The sequence below is a fragment of the Acinonyx jubatus genome, chromosome D1 (genome assembly GCF_027475565.1).
Source record: "Acinonyx jubatus isolate Ajub_Pintada_27869175 chromosome D1, VMU_Ajub_asm_v1.0, whole genome shotgun sequence".
NCBI lineage: Eukaryota > Metazoa > Chordata > Mammalia > Carnivora > Felidae > Acinonyx > Acinonyx jubatus.
The window spans coordinates 20,999,437-21,024,967 of record NC_069390.1 but is presented as its reverse complement, the minus strand read 5'-3'; the positions used below and the strand labels follow the sequence as shown (position 1 = coordinate 21,024,967).

Here is a 25,531-nt window from a genome sequence, read left to right as displayed (position 1 = left end):
CAAGGAGGGAAAGTGCCATCATTATACTCACTTTTTTAGAAGGGAACATTTGTTTGCATTCCAGTCAACAGCAAGCCACTTCCTACTAAATCAAAACCCAAAGAGGTGCTGGTGGTGAAATTATACGGTGTGTCCTACCCTTGGCTAAGTTGTAGTAAATTTAACTCCATTGTGCAGAAAGCTGCTGTGCAGAATTATGAGTCCATTTGATTCCAATTTAATCAACTTGAAGTTCCAAGCTGGCCCATTTTGAGGCTGAGGGACATTGCATCACAATGCATGACACATATTTTTTTCTTTGTTTGGCAGAAAGCTTTGGCAGGATTCTTGTTGCCTAACTCAGTGTCAAAAGATGTCTGGGAGTCCTGGGGAGGTGTGGAGCTAGGATGTACTTCTATCAACCTGAATACACTGCACTGAGAAGAACCACTTACCTGAAGACAAAGGGAAAGAAGGTGGTGGCAGAAATAATAGTGTCTCGAACTGGATTTTCATCAAATGTTTCCTAAACTAACTAGATTTATTTCCAATAATAAATTATCCTTCTTTTTCATACCAATATCTTAAATAATCAAAATCTCTCTTGCCTCACCTTTCCCAACAATATCTATAGCATCTGTTTTTCCTCCTTACTGAAAATCCCTGGAAAGAATCATCTATCAAATTTGCATGTCCCTTTTCTTCTTTAGGACCCACCTCTAACAGGCATTTGCCCTCTGATTATATACAAATAATTCTTAACAAATCATCACTAAATTATATCTAATGATCATCTCTTAGTCCTCAGCTTCCTTGACCTATTAGAAACACTAGAGAGAACTAATTTTTCTCTTTTTTAGGTGTTCACTTGGCTTCCAGGATGGTCCTTCCTATTGATTATCATCCAAACACAAATGGTTCTCAATAGTTGGGTGTGCCTCTAGCCAACACCATTGTCCCAATCTGTACCTGCTGAAGTATTTCAGGAGTCACCCATACCAACTTGCAGGATTGTTTTCATCCAATAACACAGGTTTAAGTTCCACCCACATGCCAAAGACCAAATTTGCATCTCTAGTCTCAAGATATCCCCTGAAATCCAGACTTTATATTCAGTAACTACAAATGAAAATCTAATAACTATTTTACAATTAAAGCTTCTCCAAACACACATGTAGTACCTACTTGTTTTCAACCCAAGGTGCCATCTTGTCTTCTCTACCTCATCGACTGGCAGTTCTGTCCTATCATGACCAAAAACTATGTTTTAGCCTTTATTTCCCTTTCTTACATTCCACTTCCAATCCATCAGCAAATACTATTGTTTTACATTCAAATATATTCTGAAACTGCCCATTAGTGGCTACTGCCAGTGCTATCTGCCTGGTCTAGGGCACTAACTTCTCATGCTTGGGTTCTTACAAGAGACTTCTAACCATTCTCCCTATTTTCACGTAGGTTTTATTCCACATACAAATATCAGAGTAATTCTTTGAACACAGAAATCAAAACAAATCTTCCCTCTATTCGCAGCCCATCTATGCCTTCCTATCTTTATTCAGAGTGAAAACCTAATAACTCATCATGACTTACAGCACCATACTATGTCTTTCACTGACTCTGCTTCTACTACCTCCAGAGTGCCCATATTAGATCCATACCAAGTCCCTAACTATTCCCTACAACCCTAGCATGTTCTCTTCTCAGGGTCTTTGCATTTGCTACTCCCACTGCATGGAATGTTCTGTACTCAGAACACTCCTTCTCATGTGTCTTCTAGGGCTCTGATCAAATGTTTCTGTATCAGAAAAGATTCCCATGATTCATGTATAATAGCATCGTAGGCCAGTCACTGCTAATCCCTTTGCCCTGTTTTATTTTTCTTTATAACATATTTTTCATTTATTTGTCACTAGTTCTCTTTCCTCATTAAATTTGAACATAATGTGGACTCTCTTTTGTTTACTTCCATATCTTGAGTGAATAGAATAGTTCCTGGCACATAAAAGATTTTTTAATAAGTTCAGAATTACTTGAAGAGTCTCTTCACAACAATGAGTAGAATCAAAAAAAATGGATTGTCCTCACCTGATTTAGAATACTTAAAAAGCAATTAAGAATGACAAAGTTTGAGAACTCTTGACTTTCAAATATATAAAATTTGTAAGGCAATCTCAGCAGAGAGAACAGGGTCACACCAATCACACCTTGTGACACTTTGTAAAGGTCAAGCATATTTGAAATAAAATTTTCATTGACATAATATAAAGTGAGCCCTGGTGTAATAATTAGGAAATATTGATTTGGGAAATCCAATGGCTCAGGCTTTCTGAGATACAGAGACAGAGAGCCAAGAATCACACAGGCTGATGATGACTTGGCATCTTTTTATCTTCTTTCAATCCATCTTTAGCTTGCATGAATCCATAGGGCACATGCTCAGTACATCTGGCTGAGTGTTTTGGCCCTGATAATGTTTCCCCATAACTATTAACATAAAACCACCTCAAATTAATATCTCTGCTAAATTAAACTTGACGTGGTTCAAAATGCAAGCCAATCTGTTTTCAATTCCACAATCACTCATCACTGTCATTTTATTAATTCCTGAGACAGAAGAAGCTTCAAATGTATTAACTTTGTTAAACAAAATCTGATTTTATGACTCAAATGTCAGTCTTCGCAGTTCAGCAAATTCTTTTAAATATTCTACAGCATTTCCTACATTACTTCCATGGACAGTTATAGAGAACTTTCTTTGATTTTTTTTTAACAGGATAGAGTTGAAAAAAATGTACCAAATTTTTTTGCCGCTACAGTAGCTATTAGTCTTTATCTTCACCTTAGACTTGACAAAAAAACAAAAACAAAAACAAAAAAACCTCAAGATCAATTTAGCATACATTTCACAAAAGCATTTTGGTTACCCTTTGAACAGCAACTTGACATATCACCACCTTTGAATTCAAAATGTCTTAAGAGACTATTTCAGCTCTACCATTAAGAAAACAGTTTCATTTCATGAGATGCAACAAATAAGGACACAAACAGAATATGTCACAACATGAACTCTCCTCTAAACCTCATCACCAACATCTAATTCTTTTTTGTACAGCTCAGTGCCTGCACCTACCACCTGAGACCCTGATTATTCTTCATTCTTTCTCCCACAACTTACCATGCTTTGTCTTCCTATTTGTCATCTCCTCATATGTCCTTGTATAAACAGTGTATGTGCATTAACAGTGAAATATCTGTCCTGTTTCCCCCTGCTTATCACTTATTTCTCCTTTTGTATTATTCCAAATCATTTAGCACTCACAGCCTAATACAAGTATTTTTGGAAACTATATCCTCAATAATATATAGCCAAATGTGCATGATCACATTTTGTAGGGCACAATTAAGGACTGTGAAACAGCCTGGATTAATTCAGAGCTAACCTACCAGAATTGACTAACAAAAATGAACATTAATTACCATACCCTGTCTCCTTACTACAGCTGAGCTTAATTTTCATGGCCTTAATATTACCAAAATAACACAAAAATGAATACACTCTTGTGGCCTTACCATATGATGATCAAGGCTGAGCATTTGAACATTGTAATTGTGTGCTATTACCTGTTTAGCTAACATTTGTCTCAAGTAGAAAAAGATAATACAGGCATTATATTTAAAGAATATCTTGTGATAATGATGACCATCATACACCAATACAGAAAAATGATTAGAATAAATGAAAATAAAGATGTAGACATGCTTTGAGTGTATGCACGCCATATGCTTATGGAAAAAGACTGAACATGGAAATGAAGAAATAAAAAGTGTTTCTTGTAGGGTTGGAAGGTATCAAAGAAAAAACATGCACTGAGCGAAGAAACAGGGAGGGAAGACCTTATTTAAGACCGCTGCAACAGAGGAGAGAAACTACTGTAATGGGCCAGAGAGATTGAACTCAACTCCACTGACACAAAAGGCAGGAGAGTTTTTAAGCACTTGGGTGAGCTAGTGGAGGAAATTCGTGGAAAGGTTGGAAGGTTTTGTTTTACAATTTGAAAGATTAAAATACTGTGTAAATTAACATTCCTGGTACATTTCAGCTCCTTCACTGCCAAACCCAACAGTAGTGGTTTCTTAATTTCTCTGCTTTCTCTTTTTTTAATGTTTATTAATTTTTGAGGGAGAGTGGGGGAGGAGCAGAGAGAAAAAGAGAGAGCGATTCTCAAGCAGTATCTGCACTGTCAGTGCATAGCCCTATGTTGGGCTTCAACCCAGAATGGTGAAATCATGACCTGAGCTGAAATCAAGAGTGGGATGCTTTAAGAGACTCTTAAAAACTGAGAACAAACTGAGGGTTGATGGGGGGTGGGAGGGAGGAGAGGCTGGGTGATGGGTATTGAGGAGGGCACCTTTTGGGATGAGCACTGGGAGTTGTATGGAAACCAATTTGACAATAAATTTCATATATTGAAAAAAAAAAAAAAGAGTGGGATGCTTAACCAGCTGAGCCACCCAGGAGTCCCTCTGCTTTATCTTTGTTCATGATAACCAAAGCATAAAGATAACTGCCTCATCAAACTTTAAACTTCACATTATCCTTATTATCATCCTATATCTATTAATAGGGAAGTTTATGATTAGGCCATGTGTTGGCTATTTGGCACTAACTAAAGATAGGCTCCTGCCCTTCCACAGACACTGGGAGACAGGTGCATCATCTTTGTTGGTGATTATATACCAAAGGGATGGCCCCCAGATCCTTGGAAAGATATTTCTGGGCGATAAAACTGGCAAGACTATGGGAGAAGATTTATATCCCAAAGGGGCAGAGAAGAAAATTATAATTTCAACTTTTCTAAAGTAAATGCTCTATGAAGAAGAAGTCAGGGGCCTATGGTCAGAAAGAAACCTTCTTAAAATTTAGTCAAGCTAAGGGGAACATTAAGGCCTTCAAGGTCAAGGATTATGGGTGATATTTTCTACTGCCTTTATTTTTGGTAACAATATATTATCTTTATTTTTATTTATTTATTTTTTTAAATTTTAATGTTTATTTATTTTTGAGAGAGACAAAGAGAGAGAGAGAGAGAGAGAGAGCATGAGGAGGGGAGGTCCAGAGAGAGAAGGAGACACAGAATCCAAAGCAGGCTCCAGGCTCTGAGCTGTAAGCACAAAGTCCCATGTGGGGCTTGAACTCATGAGTGGTGAGATCATGACCTGAGTCAAAGTCAGATGCCTAACCAACTGAGCCACGCAGGCGCCCCACATTATATTATTTTTAAAATTATTTTTAATGTTTATTTAGTTTTGAGAGAGAGACACAGCACAAGTGAGGCAGGGGCAGAGAGAGAGGGAGAAACAGAATCCAAGGCAGGCTCCAGGCTCTGAGCTGACAGCACAAAGCCCAACGCAGGGCTTCAACTCACAAGCTGTGAAATCCTGACCTCAGCTGGTCGGATGCCCAACCGACTGAGCCACCCAGGCACCCCTATATTATTTTTATAAGATACATTTAATTGAAGTCTAAAAAGCCACAAAAATTGCCTCATCTAATAAATTCTGAATCCACCAAAATGGTCTTTTGAATGGTCTTTTGGACAAAAGCAGTGAAGGCTATCACCTACGTGCCTATTCCTCAAAAGAATCTTGTAAATTTTCTAAGAACACTAGTCCCAACTGGAGACCAGCTTTCAAAGATCCAAAGAAACAAATATGAGTATTTCCACTGCCACCATTTTTAGCTTTCTAATTCCTCAGGAAGTAAAATATCAAATTGCTGGATGGCTGTGAGATACATTGTGATCATTAAAATCAAGGCAAGGGACCACAGAAATCTCTTAGCTGGTTTCTTTCTATTTCCTTTAATTATCTGTTCTACTAAAATTTCAATTTTTATTGAGCAAACCTCTCCAAGTAGCTCCTGTCACCTTGAGTTAATTGGAAGTATTTAAACATATACGTGTGAATTTATAGAAGTTCACGTTTACCCAAATTGTGAGTCTGGCAGTGTTGTAGAGTTATCACATGTTTTCCTAGAATCATTTCTGCTAATCTGCATTTCATCTTCCATGAACAAATGTGATAATAGTATATAAGTCTTGACAAAGGAATAAACAGGGCTGAGTCTTGCCCCAGCTCCACTATGATATACAGCACTGAGCAAATATTGTCACGTCCCTGGCCAACATCACTGGTACAAATCAATAACATGAAAAGGTTAAGCTCCAAAATTATTAATATCTCCTTCATCAAAATTTCATGATTCTGATTCTACCATCTCACAAGATGTCTGTGAAACAGAAATTTGTTCAAATTTTTGGAGAAATATACAACTCTGCACCCCAGAAGAAGCAAAAGAATAATGTTAGCAGACAGGTTTAGAACAATTATCTACCATCCCAGAAAAAACACTCCGCAGATAACCAGCCACAAAGTAAATTTAACGTTCCTAAATTCTTTCTATGTGAGATACTAGAAATGATCATGTAACCAACCTCAACTCTTATACTAACTGCTGAATTTTAACTATCATTTTAATTTGTTTCTATAAGGAAAGGACCACATAGTGTCCATGGTATCTAAAAAAAAAACAAAAAACAAAACCCTGCAACCTCATAAAATACTCCCCAATATCCTTTTATTGCAAAAAATATTTAGTGAGATGAAGATACTATGAATTTATTTATGCTTTATGGTAATATTTTATGCATTGTGATAACATTTTCATGTATATGAAAAATAAATGAAATGAAATGAAATGCATTGGAAGCATGTTACTTAAGTGGTATGTAATACCTCGTTTGTACATAAAAGGAAGAATCACTTTACAATAAATCCATAACTATCCCCAATTCTTCCATTTTCCAAATCTGGGAATAACTGATATACCTACATTGGCCAGACCTGAGTTTGACTTTTTGTAAGGGGTAAAAGGTTTCACAGTTTTAAAATACTACGTAGCTCAGGTCACTTAAAAACTTGGCAAATGTAAATGCAACAGCCAAACCTGAATGAAATGGATCCTTCATCTAAAAAGAAGTGGATCCTCTGTGATTTACCCAAGAGTCAGAATTGCTCCAGTGACAAATCATAGTTCATGTGTTGTGCTCTGAGCCACCCAAGTAGATAATATTTCCCTGTAGAAATTTGTGTAAGTAGCCACTCAGTGTCTACTGAGATAAAAGCAGGAACTGATAGTTACAAGCATACATGGTAAATAGTTAACAGAATCTATAATTCATCATTTTTAATCCTCTCTTTACTGTAAGACCGTCTATTCCTAAGAAAGAATGCCTTAGAATTCTGGAGACTGGCTGTTTCAAACAGCCAGGACTGAAACCTGCCGGAGAAAACACAGACAATTCCACATGCTCCATGGCATAGAATTTTCCTCAAAATGCAAGCTCTTTGGGAATGGCCAGGCCTTTTTCCCTAGAATTGCGTTTAACCATTCTGGCTTTGCCCCAGCATACTGTTGGTTATCGATAAAGCTTTTATCATCCAAAGCTGCCAAATAAAATGTACCAAGAAACTGAATGTATCATGCTCCTCATTCTTCAAGTGAAAAACCAAGGTTGTAGTGCATCTGAGCCTGGGAACATTTCAGAATGTTAAAACAGGTGGAGTAAAGCTACTTTGTGCTTAGTATGCACAGGAAACTGCTTATTTTCCTGAGTTTGTTGCTGGGGCAGAATTAACCCATTAGAAACTAAATATGCAAATCAGAGGCAAATTAACACACCATACCATTCCCTACAAGTTCAGCAAAGCTTGGTCTTTTCTTCCCAACAGTGTTCCAATGAACAGGCTATCTGGACACCTGCCATGTGCCTGGAACACAATATAGAAAGACCTTCCCTTGTTTACTGAATTAAATGCCCTTAGTTATTTGCCTTTGACCTTCAAAAAGCTTTGTGCCCTTATCAGCTAAAATAATCTGAGCTGGGTGGTACTTAAAAGTAATTTTAAAATACTGTCAACTAGTCAAAAGCTACATAATAGTGACCAGGGCTCAAAGAAATGGCTGTAGTAGCAATTTGAAACAGAATAGTCCCGGGGGGAAACTAACAGATCTTGGTCCATTTATCCCAGACAATAAATCATGACCTAGACAAATTGAGGTATATTGAGACTTGATTGCTTAATGGATAATCCATTGACCTTTTAATCTCTTGGATCCTTTTCTGTATTCATCTTTTTGTGCCAGGCAGCACATCACATAGCAGGCAAAATTGTTGTTTTAGCCAAATGTGAGATTGTAAAAGAGAGTATTAGGAGCTCAGCAGCTATTTTTTTCCCTCCCCATTGGTATTTCTTCACTGCTCCCGATAACCTTGAAAACCCACAGGTATGGTGAAAGAGAATTCTAGAACACAGACTCAACAGCCCTGTTCGAGCCCAGTGTGTTACTAATTAGGTATAGACTGGGTCATTCCAAGCAATCAGTTGACATTAGCAACCTGACTACAGGTAGTCAATATAATTTCTTTCTCTGCTTAAAGAAGCAGAGTAGCTTGATAACATCAATGATACCAAATTGAAGGCTGATTTTAGGGGAAAAAAGGAAGCAGCCTTTTGGAGTATTGGTAACAAGGAGCAGGGGAGAAACTTAAAAGTCTAATGCTCTGAACTTGATAAAATATAGCTTAAAATAAGAAATTCCAAATAGTAGGTTAGTAAAAAGTGGCTTGATTTTTAAAAAGGTTGGCTCCTATATGTTTGTTTCTTTATCCAAACTATTTTCACCTTACACAGGAACACAGTCTTATTGCCAACACTCCTGCATAGCTCAGTCATCTGGGTGAAAACATAACTAAATACTACATACAGAGTAATCAATCAATCAATCAATCTAGGAAAATGAGCAAGTCTCACCCAGCAGGCTCCCACCCTAGGGAAAGTAACACACTATTGTTTTTACTCTATCAAACTCTATCCAAATCAGTAAACCAATCAGTTACTCCATTCTACCACCAGTGTGGGTAGATTAAATACTAATTGCATTGTTTAGTCAACCATTCCAAACATCAAGTGGCATCAAGACCCACCACATTATATAAGGCCCCATCTGTTCTGTTGAATTGAATTAGAAATCCAAAAAAAAAAAAAAAAAAAGGAAAATGAATTCAGCAAACCCAAAGATTAATACAAATCAGAGAATGGTATTAATACCAGAATCAGAATTTACCCATGCAAATTAATCCATAAGTAGAAATGAGGCTCATTAAATTCCTGACAATATAGAAATATTTGATTAACATTAAAAAATAACAGCTTCTCTTTTCATAATTTGGCTCTTGTTGGTGATGCTGCTATAAACACCAGGGTGCTTGTGTGGGTTAGAAGCAGTGGTTTTGTTAATCTTTGGGTAAATATCTAGTAGTCTGACTGCTGGATCACAGTTTTTGACTTTTGCTTAATTTTTTGAGGAAACTCCATACTGCTCTCCAGAGTGGCTGCACCAGTTGGCATTCACACCAACTTGTAAGAGGGTTCCTCTTTCTCTGAATCCTTGCCAACACCTGTTGTTCCCAGTGTTGTTAATTTTAGCCATTCTGACAGGTGTGAAGTAGTAGTTTTAATTTATATTTCCTCATTGTAGTTTTAATTTGTATTTCCCTGATGGTGAGTGATATTGATTTTCATGTGTCAGCCATTTGGATGACTTCTTAGGAGAAATATCTGTTCATATCTTCTGCTCGTTTTTAATTGGATTAGGATAGAGCTAGAGAGTATTATGCTAAGCAAAATAAGTCAGAGAAACACAAATACCACATGATTTCACTCATATATGGAATTTAAGAAACAAAACAGATGAACATGGAGGGGAGGAGCAAGGGGGAAAGAGTCAAACCAGAAACAGACTCGTAACTATAGAGAACTGAGGGCTGCTGGAGGTGAGTGGGGGGGGGGGAGAGATGGGTTACACAGATGATAGGGATTAAGGAGTGCACTTGTGACGAAAAACAGGTGTTGTATGGATGTGATGAATCACTGAATTCCATTGCTGAAACTAATATTGCACTGTATGTTAACTGACTGGAATCTAAATAAAATAAACTCTCATACTGGCAAGTGTTGTTTTCAAATGAGAGGAACTGGTGAAAGTCTGTTTAGATCACCCTGAAAATCCACCACAATTTAACCTTACAGACCACAACATTTTCCAGAAGAGACAACTTCTTTATGCAATAAATCAACAAATTAAAGTATAAAGTTGACTTCTAATAGTTCAGCTAGTTAGTGGAAACAGTATATATATATATATATATATATATATATATATATATATATATATATATGTATGTATACATATATGTATATGTACATATATGTATACATATATGTATATATGTATGTATATGTATATATACATATATATTTTGGTGTAATGTAATATATATATACATATATATATTTTGGTGTAATGTAATATATATATACATATATATAAAACTCAGTCTTCATTACACCAAAAAATTTCAAAATTACATGGGTTATTGGCATCTTAAGCTTTCCATTAAGAAGCTGAATAGAGGTATAGATTATTCAAACATTGAGATAGAGGTGGAAACCAATGTACAAGGGACAGTCATCACTAAATATCAAACTTCCCAGCAACTATGAACACCCATGATGTGTTTAGGGCTTGTTCTTACATTGGCGGAGCTGTGAGAATAGCCCTGATGAGCATGGAGTTTTCAAAGTCAGCTCAAACAACCAACAAACCCCCCAAAAATCAAAGAATGAAATAGTGTATGTATAACAAAGTGCAATCATTCAGTAGGGACATAAGGAGAAACGAAATGAGAAATATACAGAATTTGAAAAAAGATAAAGATATCAGTAAAATACTGGAGTGGTGGTTAGCAACAAAATGAAGTTCCAGTTGCAGAGTCTCCATGATGATGAGACTCAATCACATTTCCCACAGGAAATAGACATCAGAGGTAAATTAGTGGAGTATTTAATAAAGGAACTGTTAACAAAGATGTAGCCAGATATAGGTAAGCCACATAGTATCGTTCAATATCTAGGCTGATAACAGAAGAACACTAGTTATCTTTGTTTTTAACATTTATTTATTATTCAGAGACAGAGAGAGACAGAGCATGAGCATGGGGGGTGGAGGGGTGGCGGTGCAGAGAGAGGAGGAGACACAGAATCCAAAGCAGGCTCCAGGCTCCAAGCTGTCAGCACAGAGCCCACAAGGGGCTCCAGCCGACTTCCTGAGCTGAAGTCGGATGCTCAACTGACTGAGCCACCCAGGTGCCCCATAGAACACTAGTTATCTTAAGTCGGTTTGTAGAACACAAAAACAATTCTATAATTTGATGAGCACTAGTTTATCCTTATCTTGCTCTCCTCCTCTCCTTTTTCCTGTTAATGGGGCTCTATACTGGGAAAAACCAACAAAATGCCAGAGGGCACAGAAGCCAAAAGGTGGAGAATGGATCTGGGGAGACAAGAAGAAGACATTGTACACATGTAGTAAACACTATTTCCAAATGTCTTTCTGCTGCTGAATCCCTGAACTTTGCTTATAGCAGAATATTTGCTCTTCACACCTCCCTGTGCCCATCTCAGCTTTCACCTTCTCCTTGAAACTTTACTGATTTCTCCCCCGATGAAATTAGCTAGTCAAGACCTGCCCTGTGGGAAGTATGCTACAAGTATGAATTTCCTTTCTTCTATCAATAAACCAACCTGAAGTTTGGTTTGTGTGGTTAAAAAATTGTAATATTTGGAAAAAGAAGGGGAAGGCTTATGGGCTAGGTTAGAATATATAGTTATAAAACAAAATGTCTGGATAAGTCAGGAAAGACTGAATGGTGAACTAAACAAAATAGCAGTCAGTAACTAAAAATGAACAACAAATGCAGATTTCAGTCCATAATCCTGAAATAAGATGTCTAAATTTTGGTGGTAACTTTAACCTGAATATACAGATCCTTGCTGTCACAGGCAATTATTTAAGATGTAATTAAGCATTTGAAAAATCAATGTATTTTCCTAAAAAAATACTCTAGGATAAGTTAATAATATACCTGTGGGAATGGGGATGAAAAAGGCCTATTACATCTGCAATAGCAGGAGACACTGTGATATGTCAGACTCCAGAGATCTTTCAGAACTTGGGAGTCCTGTTTATTTGTCATTCATCCTTCTTTCTTGGATAGGGTGGGCCAAAAGGTGAATAAACAAGGTCTGATATAGCTTTAACTATTTTAATATCTGTATTATCTAGTGACATGAGGAAAGCAAATGAAGAGTATGTTCTGATACATCTTAAACTAATCTCTTATCTTATTCTACTTGAAACATTTTTATTACATTCACCTATAATATCAAACCTGCTAGAACATATAACCATGGAAGGCAAGAACTTTTTATGGCCCAACTATAAAATATTCGGTATATAAACAAGAAGCTCAGCAAATGTTGACTAAATTGAATGAAGTAAAAAAAAAAAGTAACAATATAATTGACATAAAAATCAACTAACTTCACTGTGATTTAATAAAACAAGTTTTAAGTAATGGCCAACAACTTTCAAGTTTGCCTGTCAACATAATGAAATATGGCATATACTAGACACGAAATTAGGATGCCCTGATGCTAGCCTTAGTCTGTCTTTGCCACATTGAACTGAGTTGTATTGAGACTGGCTGTATTACAAATATCCCCATTGCTTCTAGTGCAAATCACCTAAAAATTAACATATCACCCATTTCCTGGGAGTTGTAAATAAAACAGTATGGTCCACAACTTGCAAGCTCACCATTTATATAGAGAGAAGTGAAACTAAAGCAATTCATTTTCTAAAAAGCATCCACAGTAGTGAGATATAGCCTCTGTAATCTCCCCATCATATACTGAGCACAATATCAACCAGTGGGAAACAACTGATTATGTTGAGGGTATTGAAAGTTTATATGAAAAGAATCTTGAAAGTATGAGTAGTTCTCATTTCTCAAGTAGACATAGTTCAGAGACGCTTTGTTGCCCACAAATCCATCTTACCTTTCCCATATACACATCATTTCCAAACCTCTCTTCTTACTAGAATTATTTTTATCTGTAATAATATCTGTATCATTTTTCTCAATAAAAAAACACCAGTACATGAAACTTAACTTTTGTTATTTCCTGACAGGCATAGCTGTGTTGTTTACCTATCTAGCAATTACGTTATTCTCATAGTGTTTACTTCCCTGAAGATATTAGAAACATGTAGATAGACTAATTCATTCTTATTGCCAGATGTCGTTTGCTAAATAATTCTATCTGAAACCTTGACTTAAGGAATAACTGGATTAATTTATTTTTCCCTTCAAATTTTATATCTTATGTCTGACAGTCTGGGATATATAAGAGGAAAGTGTTGGTTACCCATGTATGCCCAAGTGCAGTCCAGACTGTCTAAAATACATCATTCTATTATATACCACACTGGACATATTTTATGATTTATGAGGTATAGCCTGTTTTGAGATTAGCAAAATGTCTTCAGGGTGCTAGTCAAACAACCTGGGTACCAGACTGGTCTTTAAAACTTACTGTGTAGTCTTGAATTATTCACCCATCTGTAAAGTTCACTTTTCTTCTTACATAGTGTACTAAGTCTCCTGTTTCACGGTGTTTTTAAAAATTCAAATAGGATAAAGAATACATATGCTTTTTTTTAATGCTTATTTATTTTTAAAGAGACCACAAGCAGGGGAGGGGCAGAAAGAAAGAGGGACAGAGGATCTGAAGTGGGCTCTGGGCTGACAGCAAAGAGCCTTATGCGGGGCTCAAACTCACGGACTGGGAGATCATGACATGAGCCAAAGTCAGACACCTAACCAACTGAGCCACCAGGTGCCCCACAAATATATATGTTTTTTAAATGATCAAATGTTATTCCATTATGAACCTACAGGCCTCTAAAAGTTACATTATCTTCCTTTATTAACATGCAATCTACCAATAGTAGAATCCAATGGTGCAGTAAAATAACTGGATACTTTGATATGTAAAACTAATACACCTGGGCTCAAACCCCAGGCTTAGTCCTCCAGTGTTATGTAAGCTTGGGCAAATTTTGTACCCCCCTCCCCCAGAGAGCAGTTTTATCATGTATTAATTGGGGAATATGACGCCTTCCAGTTGGTGGTCGTTCATCTACCATTAACTGTTGTCCTGTAACTTTCTTAGATTTTTCTCCTCCCCTAAAATACATAATGCAAAGGGACCCTGCCTTTTTCTAGATATAACAACTTAGAAACTCAGGAGAACTCAGAAAACTTCATAAGAGTAACAAATGGCTTGGAAAATACTATGTGTGAAAGAAGTTTAAGGAACTGGGTCATTTGAAACAGCAGACAGGAGGGGAACTGAAAATGTCTTTTTGGAAATAAACATAAGGAGAGGGAATGATGATCATCTCCTTTCACTCATGAAGATGAGAGACAAGCAGTAAGCTACAGAGAGAGCAATTGTATGATTTTCCAGTTAAGTCTGCTGGGTAGAGTGCAGGCATTAATCCTCTGCTTCTTCCCCAAATCCTCCATGAGCACTATTAAGGACAGTATGATATACATACTTTTCTTTTTTAAAAGGCAATAAGTCACAAAGAAAAAGGGAACAGGATGTAATAAAAACAATTAGGAATCTAGGAAGCTAGAGAGCAGAGAGACACATGGTAATTGACGAGAAGACTGAAAGGCTGAACACCACACTGGCAGAAGAGGTAGGGATCATTGACAACTGACTGACACCACAGAACTCCCTGCGGTCCAGATGCCTCAAAGTCTGAATGCAGTGAATAAAACCAGGACAATGAATTCAAAGTCTGTGGGAAATGCTGTTAGATCCTCCTTTTGTCATCACAGCCTAGCACCTGTCCTTTCCCTTCACAAGCAAAAGACTGGGTATCTACTATTCTACCAGCAGAAAGAGAGAGTCTCTGCACTGGGAGATACCAGTCACAGTTGGTACTGGAGGACCAAACTGGAGACTGAGGGACTCAGTTAACTGTGTTTAATGGCTTGGAAAATGTGATGTGTGAAGGGAGTTCAAAGTTGAATGAACTCAGTGTTGAGATCCGCCAACTTTCTTCCACTTGACTCCCAGAGAGAGTGACCTTATAGTTTACCACCCACCCAGGACACTTATGAGAAAGAAAAGGGGGTACTTATTCACGATTATTTATTTTGGACCAAAGTATAAAGTATACATCTCCCAGGAAAACTGGGGTTTATGGGATTATGGGTCTATTCCTGGAATTCTAGTAACCAGACATAAATCCCCCAAAGAGAAGACAGAGAGTGTTCTCTGAGGGACTCTGATGAACTCATGAAAAAAGAGATAAAGAGGTTGATGTTCAAGACTCCCAAAAGAAAGAGCAAGAGTTGAGGCAAGAGTCAACACATTTTAGCTATTAACAGCATCTACAAACCAAAAGGATGTGAAACAAACCTAGATCTTGCTAAAATGAGAGTAAAACAAAACTGGAGGAATGGAAGTGTGCATATCAGGGGTGGGTACAGGAAGTCCCAAAAGAGAAGTCAATAGAAGAGGCCTAAAAATTAAAGATAAAAACTTAGACTATAAGCAGGTTATTTCAAAATACAGAGGTAAGTTTTAAAAAATGATACTTAAAGGGGCTCCTGAGTAGCTCAGTCAGTTAAGTGTCTGACTTTGCTTCAGGTCCTGATCTCATGGTTCTTGAGTTGGAGCCCAACATTAGGTTTTGTGCTGATAACTTGGAGCCTGGAACCTGCTTTGGCTTCTGTCTGTCTCTCTCTGTCTCTGTCTCTGTCTCTCTCTCTCTCTCTCTCTCTCTCACTGCCCCTCCCCCACTCATGCTCTGTCTCTCTCTCCCTCAAAAAATAAATATTAATTTTTTTGAAACGACCTTAAATAAGTGAAAGACAGAATCTTAGGGCTTTTATAATAACTATTTGATCTTCTAACACCAGCGTTGGCAAGCTACAGCAAGCTGGCCCAATATGTCAGTCTGCTTTACTTATTAAAAAAAAAGTTATCTAGGGACACATCACAGCCACTTATTTATATAATTCTATGGCTGCTTACACAGTGCAACTGCAGAGCTGAATAGCTGCAATAGAGACCATATGGCTGGCAGAGTCTCATATATTTATTATCCAGCACTACGGAAGAAAAAAATTCTGACCATTACTATAAATTATGAACATGCATAATGATTGGAAAAAATTTAGAGACATAGTGGTGTTGAATACATTCTAAATAATGAATGCCTCTATACCCTAAAATGATGAGTTGAGCAAAATTCAGGTCTTCCCTTTCTTGCAGCTCTGCATTGGCACATTTTCATCTTCTAAATCATTGTAGATTCTTCTACATGAAGCCAAGATGATGCAACAATCAGTATATTCAAGACAATGCATGGTCTGTGCTTCAAATTAAGCAAAGCAAATTCTTATTGTTATTATTATTTTACTTAACATATTCAAACAGGTTTTGCCCAGTTGTCTATTTGATTCAAAATATATAATACAGGTTTTATTTTTTTTTTTAACTTTTAATGTTTATTTAGTTTTGAGAGACAGGGAGAGACGGTGTGAGCAGAGGATGGGCATAGAAAGAGGGAGACACAGAATCCATAGCAGGCTCCAGGCTCTGAACCGTCAGCACAGATCCTGACGCGGGGCTTGAACTCATGAACCACGAGATCATGACCTGAGCAGAAGCCAGATGCCACCCAGGCACCCCAATATAGGTTTTCTTAAAATGTTTTATAAGTAACAGTCTCTGTGCACACACGCATAATGTGTCATAGCAAGAATGACATAGGAGGTAAAAGCCTTCCTAGAAATGTGGCTCTTGGAGGAACTTAGTGACAGAGCCCAGGGCTCACTTCTGAGCCTGAGAATATTAAGTGTTTTCTTTGGGGAAAATATGGCATGGTATTCTATCACGCATCCTTCTTGTTCAATTACCTTTACATCACATTATCTTAACATATTGCACTGTCTCTTAGTGTCAGGTTTTATTTAAAAAAAAATTTTAACGTTTATTTATTTTTGGGACAGAGAGAGACAGAGCATGAACGGGGGAGGGGCTCTAGAGAGAGAGGGAGACACAGAATCGGAAGCAGGATCCAGGCTCTGAGACATCAGCCCAGAGCACGACGTGGGGCTCGAACTCACGGACCGTGAGATCGTGACCTGAGCTGAAGTCGGACGCTTAACCGACTGAGCCACCCAGGTGCCCCCTTAGTGTCAGGTTTTAAAAATGCTTCCTAATGAACTGCCTAGATTAAAAAAATAAACTTCCCATTTGTTTTGGTCACACAGAAAGTAACATCTTAAGAGGTCAGCAGATTTCAATTCCTCACCTCCACATAAAGTTTCAAACATCAGGTATGGCAGAAGTGAAGTTGACTCATCAAAACTGTCTGGTTTGAAAATATGTTTTACAGAGCAAGGGACACCTAAACTCTTGGGAGTAAACATGCCCTTTCACATCAGCATTTATTGTTAATTCTTTGTTTCAAAAAGTACTTATGAATGAATTAGTATCTATACGTTCATCAGTATAAAATCACATCTACAGTTGATGAAATGTGAATGATGAAATGTGAATGAGTGCGGACCGTCCCAATAAAACCAGGCAAAAAATGCAATATTCCTGTTCTGAGAACAAAGTATGATATTAGCTAGAGTAGAACCCCTCTTTGGAGCTGCATTAAGAGTGTGTTTTATATAAAGTTGTATAAAGTTGTATAATCAAAAAAAAAACAAAGCAAAACACTTCTTGGCTTGGGCCTTTTTATTATTCTGGAATTGTTAAAATAATTATTCTCTGCTAGCATGTGGAGAGGAAGGAAGCTTAAATACATGGAAAAGGAGATGCCTAGGGTCTGGGGGTAGGTGAATCATAGAAGATTGTCCATTCTGGTAACAGTCAACCATTTGCTCAAAGAGTACTTAAAAGTACTTATTTTATTTTATTTTATTTTTTATTTTAGAGCAAGAGAGTATGAGCAGGGAAGAGGGGCAGAGGGAGAGTAAAAGAGAAAGAAGAGAGAGAGAGAGAGAGAGAGAGAGAGAGAGAGAGAGAGAGAGAGAGAGAGAATCTTAAGCAGTTTCCACGCTAAGCATGGAGCCTGATGTGGGGCTGAATCCCAAGACCATGGGATCATGACCTGAGCTGAAATCAAGAGTTGGACACTCAAATGATTCAGCCACCGAGGCGCCCCAAAAGCACTTATTGATTGAGACCAAACACAGTGTCTAAAACATAGTAGGGACTCAATAAATGTTGAATGCATGTATGAGTGAGTGAACAGCTGGATGACTAGATCAATGTGTACAAAAATGATTGAATAGAAGGGTGAAGACATGAAACAAACCAGGGAGGCAGACTTAAGGTTAGCATGTATCAAATGAGCTTAGGGATTAGAAAGTGTGATGTACATAAGCTTCATGTAATTTTCTCTATCAATCAGAATCTACCTATGTGATAATTATATTTAATGAAAAGTATAATACTATAAATATAGAAAAGTGTTTCTAGTTTCATTAAAACACCAATTTGAAGAGATATATGCACCCCTATGTTCACTGCAGCATTGCTAACTATAGCCAAGATATAGAAGCAACCTAAGTATCCATCAATAAATGCTAAAAGAATATGTAACAATGTGTGCATGTGCGATCACACACAATGGGATATTACTCACCAATAAAAAAGAATAAGATCTTATCATATGTGACAACATGGATAAACCTAGAGAGTATTAGGCTTTCTAAGAGAAAGAGAAGAGACAGAAAGAGAAGGGCAAAGACTATATGATTCCATTTATATGTGGAATTGAAAATGCAAAACAAATGAGCAAACAAAACAGAAACAGACTCATAGATACAGGATCCTAACTGCTTGTTACCTGAGGAGGAAAGACTTAGGGGGTGGGAAAAATAGGGGATTAAGAGGTATAAACTTTTAGTTACAAAATAAATAAGTCATTAGGAATGCAATGTACAGCATGGGAATATGGTAATATAATACCTTTGATGACAGACAATAACTACGCTTATCATGGAGATAACTTTGTACTGCATAGAAGTGTTAAATCACTATTAACCGTATTTGAAAAAACAAGGCATTTTATATAAATTTTATACTTCAATTGAAAATTAAAAACAAATAGGGAGAGGGCCAAGATAGCAGAACACGGAGGAAGTTTTTTTTGTCTCTCATCCCTGAAATATACCCAGATCAACACAAAACCACCCTGCACACCTATAAAACTGATCTGAGGATTAACACAACAAACTGCACAACCTGAACAGAACTCAGCAGGTACACTGTGCAGAGAGGTGAACTGGGAAAGAGAGAGAAGCTGTGGAGAGCAGGGAGATGTTTCTGGTTACGGAGAGGACAGAGACTGGGGAAGAGTACAAGAAAATCACCCCCTCCCCCCAAAAAAAGGAGCTGTAGAGAAAGTGGAAAAGTAGGAATAGCAGCAGGGACTGAATAAAAGAGTGAGAAAGGGGAGAGTTTAAATTCCACTAAGACTCTATAAACAAGGGGAGTGCAATCTGTAACCCTGCAGCTTGATATCCAGTGGTGCTCTGTTGGGAAGGGCGAATCCCCAGGAGCAGAGAGCAAGGTACAAGGGGTCCTCGGGCCACACGGGAAGAAGAGGTTCCCCTGCTGAGAGGACATTTGGTAGAGGCTATATGGCCACTCCACAGGCAAAGGTCCCAGTGAACCCTGAAGAACAACCACATTGGCTGGTACTGGAACAAAGATATTAAGGCAGAAGCCTCGTACCACATGTGTGTTGTGATTTTCAATAAATCCTGAAATGCTGCTGCTACAAGATCGTATGAACTTTTTCTGGGATGGGCTGACATCCAGCCTCAGTCTCTGGGCTTCGAAGGCAGCATGGTCCTGCAAACGTTCCTTGGTATGGCCGGCACCCGGCCGTTGCTCGGTGAGAACCTCCTCCAGAAGGTCTGAGCGGGTAAAAGCCATAGTTACTCAGAGTCACTCATAGTCAGGCTGGGAAACACAGCTGCATCTAAGGTAAAACTCAGGAGGGAGGTAATGCCTGGCAGCCTGACAGCTTGGTCACAGCCAGTATACAAGTGGGGAGTGGATGGAAGCTAAAGACAAGGAAGGGGTGCTTTCTTGCCAGTCTGGGATAGCACAGACTTCTGATACTAGAGACTGGGTAGCTGGGTGATGCCATTGTCACCCCTCCCACGCATGCGCATACACACCTACAAGCGCCATCACAATACACCCCAGAAAGTTAAGCAGCAGCATCTAGTGGAGAATGGAGCCGTTACACTAAACCCTGCACAACTAGGCCAACAGCAGTTTGGCAAATGCAGGTCTCTCTGCCTATTTAGTTTATAGACTATAAAGTACTTCATAGCTTGACCTCTAGGGGAAACCAGATGTAATTTCAATTGTACTTTATGCTGTTTGCTGGTCCTTTTATTCAATTTTTTTTCTTTTCTTATTCTTGAATACAGAAAGAGAAAAAAACTATTAAAAAGATTTTTCTTTAATATTTTCTAATATACTATTTACTTTTTTACCAATTTTTTAAGTTCTATTTTACTTTCATAATTTTACGTTATTCTATTTTATAGTATTCATTTTTTTCATATTTCTAAACATTTTCCTTTTTTTCTTTTATCTTTTTTTCCTTTCTTATCTTTCCCCTTTTTTTCCCTCTAATCTATCAAGCTTATTTCAACAACAAGACCAAAACACATCTAGGATCTAGCATCCTTTATGTGATTTCTTTATACTGTTATTAATTTAATTTTAACTTTTTTTTTTACTTGATTCATTCCTTTTCTTCCTCCAAAATGATGAAATGAAGGAATTCACCACAAAAGAAAGAACAGGAAGAAATGATAGCCAGGGACTTAACCAACTCAGATACAAGTAAGATGTCTGAACCAGAATTTAGAATCACAATAATAAGAATACTATCTGGGGTGGAAAATATACTACAGTCCCTTTATGCAGAGACAAAAGAAGTAAAAGCTAGTCAGGATGAAATCAGAAATGTTATTACTGAGCTGCAATTATGAAGGATGCCATGGAGGCAAGACAGGATGAGGTAGAGCACCAAACCAGCAATACAGAGGACAAACTTATGGAGAATAAATAAGCCAAAAAAAGATGGAGACTAGGGCAAAAAAGCATTAAATAAAAATTAGAGAACTCAGTGACTCATTAAAAATGAATAACATCAGAATCATAGGGGTCCCAGAAGAGGAAGAGAGAAAAAGGGGGTAGAAAATTTATATGAGCAAATCATAGTGGAAAACTTTCCTAACCTGGGGAAAGACACAGACATCAAGATCCAGGAGGCACAGAGGACTCCCATTAGATACAACAAAAACTGACCACCAACAAGGCATACCATAGTCAAATTCAAAAAATACTCAGGCAAGGAAAGAATCATGAAAGCAGCAAGGGGAAAACAGTCCTTAACCTACAAGGGAAGAGAGATCAAGTTTGCAGCAGACCTGTCCACAGAAACTTGGCAGACCAGAAAGGAGTGGCAGGATATATTCAATGCACTGAATCAGAAAAATATGCAGCCAATATTTTTTTACCCAGCAAGGCTATCATTCAAAATGGAAGGAAAGATAAAAAGTGTCCCAGACAAACAAAATTTAAAGGAGTCCGTGACCACGAAACCAACCCTGCAAGAAATTTTAAGGTGAACTCTCTGAGGGAAGAAAAGATGAAAAATGAAACAAAACAAAACAAGAGACCAAAAGCAACAAAGACAAAAAAGGAACAGAGAACACTAGAAGAAACTCCAACTCTACAGGCGACAAACTGGCAATAAATTCATATCTTTTAGTACCTACTCTAAATGTGAATGGTCTAAATGCTCCAATCAAAAGACATAGGTTAACAGAATGGATAAGAAAACAAGACCCATCTCTATGCTGCTTATAAAAGACCTATTTTAAACTTACAGACACCTTCAGATTGAAAATAAAGGGATGGAGAATCATCTATCATGCTAATGCTCACGAAAAGAAAGCTGGAGTAGCCATACTTATATCAGACAATCTAGATTTTAAAATAAAGACTGTAACAAGAGATGAAGAAGGGCATTACATCATAATTAAGGGGTCTATCCACCAAGAAGACCTAAAAATTGTAAACATTTACACGCCAAATGTGGAGGGACCTAAATATATAAATCAATTAATCATAAACATAAAGAAACTCATTGATAATAATACAATAATAGGGATATTCAACATCCCATTTACAGCAATGCACAGATCATCTACACAGAAAATCAACAAGGAAACAATGGTTTAGAATGACACCCTGGACTGGATGGACTTAATAGATATAGTCAGAACACTTCATCATAAAGCAGCAGAATACATATTCTTCTCAAGGGAACATGGAACATTCTCCAGAACAGATCATACTAGGACACAAATCAACGCTCAATAAATACAAAAATATTGAGATAATATTGTGCATATTTTCAGACCACACCGTTATGAAACTCGAAATCAACCACAAGAAAAAATTTGGAAAGATAATAAATACTTGGACATTAAAGACCATCCTACAAAAGAATGAATGGGCTAACCAAGAAATTAAAGAGGGAATTAAAAAGTACATGGAAGCCAATGAAAATGATAACACCACAACCCAAAACCTCTGGGACACAGCAAAGGCAGTCATAAGAGGGAATTATATAGCAATCCAGGCATTCTTAAAGAAGGAAGAAAGGTCTCAGATACACAACATAACCTTAAACCGTAAAGAGCTGGAAAAAGAACAGCAAATAAAACCAAAACCAGCAGAAGACAAGAAATAATAAAATTACAACAGAAATTAATACTATTGAAACAAACAAACTAACAAAAAAAGAACAGATCAGTGAAACCAGGAGCTGGTTCTTTGAAAGAATTAACAAAACTGACAAACCCCTAGCCAGATTGATCAAAAAGATAAATGAAAGGACCCAAATAAATAAAATCAAGAATCAAACAGGACAGATCACAACCAATGCTGCAGAAATACAACAATAATGAGAGTATTATGAGGAATTATACACTAATAAAATGGGTAACCTGTAAGGAATGGACAAATTCCTAGAAAATGTAAACTACTAAAACTGAAACAGGAAGAAATATAAAATTTGAACAGACCCATAACCAGTAAAGAAATAGAATGAGTAATCAAAAATCTTCCAAACAAAACAAGAGTCCAGGGCTGGATGGCTTTACAGGGGAACTCTACTACACATTTAAAGAAGAGTTAATAACTATTCTCTTGAAGCTGTTCCAAAAAAAAGAAATGAAAGGAAAACTTCCCAACTCTTTCAATAAAGCCAGCATTACCTTGATTCCAAAACTAGACAAAGACCCCACTAAAAGGATAACAATAGATGAGTTTCCCTCATGAACATGGATACAAAAATCCTCTCAAGATACTAGCCAACCAGATCCAATAATACATAAAAAGAATTATTCCCCACGACCAAGTGGGATTTATACCTGGGAAGCAGGGCTGGTTCAATATCCACAAAACCATCAATGTGATACATCACATCAATAAAAAAAAGGACAAGAACCACATGATCCTCTAAATAGATGCAGAGAAAGCATTTGACAAAATACAACATCCTTTCTTGATAAAAACCCTCAAGAAAGTAGGAATAGAAAGATCGTACCTCTAGATCATAAAAGCCATATATGAAAGACCCACTGCTAACATCATCCTCAATGGGGAAAAACTGAGAGCTTGTCTCGTAAGGTCAGGAACATTACAGGGATGTCCACTCTCGCCACTGTTATTCAGCATAATATTGGAAGCCTTAGCCTCAGCAATGAGACAACACAAAGAAATACAAGGCTTCCAAATCAGCTAGGAAGAAGTCAAACTTTCACTCTTTGCAGATGACATGATACTCTGTATGGAAATACCAAAATATTCCACCAAAAAACTTCTAGAACTGACCCATGAATTCAGCAAAGTGGCAGGATATAACATCAATGCACAGAAATTGGTTGTATTCCTATATACCAATAATGAAGTAACAGAGAAATCAAGGAATTGATCCCATTTACAAATGCATCAAAAGCCATAAAATACCTAGAAATTAACATAACCAAAGAGGTGAAAAATCTATACACTGCAGACTCTAGAAAGCTTATGAAAGAAATTGAAAAACACACAAAAAATGGAAAAATATTCCATCCTTCTGGATTGGAAGAACAAACATTGTTAAAATGTCAATACTACCCAAAGTAATACACATAATCACTACAGTAACTATCAAAATAACACCAACATTCTTCCCAGAGATAAACAATCCTAAAATTTGTATGGAAAAAGAAAAGACCCTGAATAACCAAAGCAATCTTGAAAAAGAAAACCAAAGCTGGAAGCATCATACTTCTGGACATCAAGACATTACAAAGCTATAATCATCAAGACAGTATGTTACTGGCACAAAAACTGACAGTCACATAAATGGACCAGAATAGAGAACCCAGAAATGAACCCACAAATGTATGGCCAACTAATCTTTGACAAAGCAGGAAGGAATATCCAAATAAACACAGTCTCTTCAGCAAATGGACCTGGGAAAACTGGACAGCAACATGCAAAACAATGAACCTGGATCACTTTCTTACACCATACCCAAAAATAAACTCAAAATGGATGAAAGACCTCAATGTAAGACAGGAAGCCATCAAAATCCTTGAGAAGAAAGCAGGCAAAAACCTCTTTGACCTGGGCCGCAACAACTTCTTACTCAGTATGTCTCTGAAGTCAAGGGAAACAGAAGCAAAAGTGAACTATTGGGACCTCATCAAAATAAAAAGCTTCTGTACAGCAAAGGAAACAATCAGCAAAACTAAAAGGCAACTGACGGAGTGGGACAACATATTTGCAAATGTCATATCAGATAAAGGGTTAGTATCCAAAATCTATAAAGAACTTCTCAAACTCAACACCCAAAAAACAATAATCCAGTGAAGAAATGGGCAAAAGACATGAATAGACACTTCTCCAAAGAAGACACCCAGATGGTGAACAGCCACAAGAAAAAATACTCAACAGCATGAGGGAAGTAAAAATCAAAATCACAATGAGATACCACCTCACACCTGTAGAACGGCTAACATTAACAACTCAGGCAACAACAGATGTTGGCGAGAATGCAGAGAAAGAGGATCTCTTTGGCACTGCTGGTTGGAATGCAAACTGGTGCAGCCACTCTGGAACCAGTATGGAGGGTCCTCAAAAAACTAAAAACAGAACTACCCTATGACCCAGCAATTGCACTACAAGGTATTTATCCAAGGGATACAGGTGTGGTATTTTGAAGGGGTACATATACCCCAATGTTTATAGCAGTGGTGTTGACAATAGCTAAAGTATGGAAAGTGCCCAAATTTCCATCGACAGATGAATGGATAAAGAAGATATGATACACACACACACACACACACACACACACACACACACACACACACACTGGAGTATTACTCGACAA

The 25,531-nt window shown here is 37.4% G+C and overlaps 1 protein-coding gene across 6 annotated transcripts in view; it reads right to left on the bottom strand.

The window, feature by feature from the left end:
• The window catches only part of LRRC4C (leucine rich repeat containing 4C), a 1,189,416-nt gene that overhangs the window by 961,572 nt on the left and 202,313 nt on the right, over window positions 1-25,531 (bottom strand). Inside the window, exon 1 of one of the 6 annotated variants that reach the window (XM_053203281.1) lies at window positions 32-5,026. The exons of the other annotated variants lie outside the window; for them this stretch is intronic. The gene's annotated coding sequence lies outside the window, so the exon portion shown is untranslated. Of the gene's footprint in view, window positions 1-31; window positions 5,027-25,531 lie in introns of those variants that run through there. 6 annotated transcript variants of the gene reach the window in all.